Raw genomic sequence first — 2,932 nt, 5'->3', positions numbered from 1 at the left:
TGAAGGTGTTCAAGATGGATCAGTCAAAGAAGGAGTTCTTGCCTGAGTAGTAAGGTATGAAGTTAAGACTTAAAGCTCGACCATGGCAGAAAAGAGAGAAAGGACGAAGGTCGTCCCCTATGCTTTAGACGTAGGCTCTATAGTATGCTATGCTAAGTACCGCACCTGATGTGTGCCTTGCCACATGTCTGGAAAGAGGGTACAAAGGTGATCAAGGAGTGGATCACCAGATGGCGGTCAAAATTATCCTTAGAGGAATAAGGATATGTTTCTCGGTTATGAAGGTGATAAAGAGTTCGACATAAAGAGTTACGTTGATGCAAGCTTGAACACCTATTCGAATGACTCTGAGTAGCAAACCGGATACATATAGTGGAGCAACCATTTGGAATAGCTCCAAGTGGAGCGTGGAAGCAGCATTTACAATATGACATAGAGATTTGCGAAGTACATACGGATCTGAATGTTGCAGACCCGTTGACTAAAACTTCTCTCACAAGCAAAACATGATCAAACTCCAGAACTCATTGAGTCTTAATCACATGTTGATGTGAACTAGTTTAATGACACTAGTAAACTCTTTGAATGTTGGTCACATGGCGATGTGACCTGTGAATGTTAATCACATGGCAATGTGAACTAGATTATTGACTCTAGTGCAAGTGGGAGACTGTTGGAAATATGCCCTAGAGGCAATAATAAATTAGTTATTATTATATTCCCTTGTTCATGATAATCATTTATTATCCATGCTATAATTGTATTGATAGGAAACTCAGATACATGTGTGGGTACATAGACAACACCATGTCCCTAGTAAGCCTCTGTTGACTAGCTCGTTGATCAATAGATGGTTACGGTTTCCTAACCATGGACATTGGATGTCATTGATAACGGGATCACATCATTAGGAGAATGATGTGATGGACAAGACCCAATCCTAAGCCTAGCACAAAGATCGTAGTTCGTATGCTAAAGCTTTTCTAAATGTCAAGTATCATTTCCTTAGACCATGAGATTGTACAACTCCCGAATACCGTAGGAATGCTTTGGGTGTACCAAACATCACAACGTAAATGGGTGGCTATAAAGGTGCACTGCAGGTATCTCCGAAAGTGTCTGTTGGGTTGGCACGAATCGAGACTGGGATTTGTCACTCCGTGTAAACGGAGAGGTATCTCTGGGCCCACTCGGTAGGACATCATCATAATGTGCACAATGTGACCAAGGGGTTGATCACGGGATGATGTGTTATGGAACGAGTAAAGAGACTTGCCGGTAATGAGATTGAACAAGGTATCGGTATACCGACGATCGAATCTCGGGCAAGTACAATACCGCTAGACAAAGGGAATTGTATACGGGATTGATTCAGTCCTTGACATCGTGGTTCATCCAATGAGATCATCCTGGAACATGTGGGAGCCAACATGGGTATCCAGATCCCGCTGTTGGTTATTGACCGGAGAACGTCTCGGTCATGTCTGCATGGTTCCCGAACCCGTAGGGTCTACACACTTAAGGTTCGATGACGCTAGGGTTATAAAGGAAGTTTGTATGTGGTTACCGAATGTTGTTCGGAGTCCCGGATGAGATCCCAGACGTCACGAGGAGTTCCGGAATGGTCAGGAGGTAAAGATCTATATATGGGAAGTCCTGTTTTGGTCACCGGAAAAGTTTCGGGTTTTTCCGGTAACGTACCGGGACCACCGGGAGGGTCCCGGGGGTCCACCAAGTGGGGCCACCAACCCCGGAGGGCTGCATGGGCCAAGTGTGGGAGGGAACCAGCCCCAGGTGGGCTGGTGCGCCCCCCACAAGGGGCCCAAGGCGCAGGGGAGAGTGGGAGGGGGCAAACCCTAGGGCAGATGGGCCCTAAGGCCCACCCCAGGCGCGCCTCCCCTCTCTCCCCCTCTGGCCGCCACCCAGATGGGATCTGGGGGCTGCCGCCACCCCTGGGGAGGGAACCCTAGAGGGGGCGCAGCCCCCTCCCCTCCCCCTATATATACTTGAGGGTTTTGGGGCTGCCAAGATACGAGTTTGACCTCTCCTTGGCGCAGCCCTACCTCTCTCCCTTCTCCTCATATCTCGCGGTGCTTGGCGAAGCCCTGCTGGACTACCACGCTCCTCCATCACCACCACGCCGTTGTGCTGGTGCTGGATGGAGTCTTGCTCAACCTCTCCCTCTCTCCTTGCTGGATCAAGGCATGGGAGACGTCACCGGGCTGTACGTGTGTTGAACGCGGAGGTGCCGTCCGTTCGGCACTAGGATCTCCGGTGATTTGGATCACGACGAGTACGACTCCTTCAACCCCGTTCTCTTGAACGCTTCCGCTTAGCGATCTACAAGGGTATGTAGATGCACTCTCCTTCCCCTCGTTGCTGGTTTCTCCATAGATAGATCTTGGTGTTTCGTAGGAAAATTTTGAATTTCTGCTACGTTCCCCAACAGTGGCATCATGAGCTAGGTCTATTGCGTAGATTCTTTGCACGAGTAGAACACAAAGTAGTTGCGGGCGTTGATTTTGTTCAATATGCTTACCGTTACTAGTCCAATCTTGTTTCGACGGTATTGTGGGATGAAGCGGCCCGGACCGACCTTACACGTGCTCTTACGTGAGACAGGTTCCACCGACTGACATGCACTTGGTGCATAAGGTGGCTAGCGGGTGCCCGTCTCTCCCACTTTAGTCAGAACGGATTCGATGAAAAGGGTCCTTATGAAGGGTAAGTAGCAATTGGCATATCACGTTGTGGTTTTGCGTAGGTAAGAAACGTTCTTGCTAGAAACCCATAGCAGCCACGTAAAACATGCAAACAACAATTAGAGGACGTCTAACTTGTTTTTGCAGGGTATGCTATGTGATGTGATATGGCCAAGAAGAATGTGATGAATGATATGTGATGTATGAGATTGATCATGTTCTTGTAATAG

The sequence above is a fragment of the Triticum dicoccoides genome, chromosome 4B, assembly GCF_002162155.2.
Source record: "Triticum dicoccoides isolate Atlit2015 ecotype Zavitan chromosome 4B, WEW_v2.0, whole genome shotgun sequence".
Taxonomy (NCBI): Eukaryota; Viridiplantae; Streptophyta; class Magnoliopsida; order Poales; family Poaceae; genus Triticum; species Triticum dicoccoides.
Note: the sequence above shows the minus strand (reverse complement) of the source record.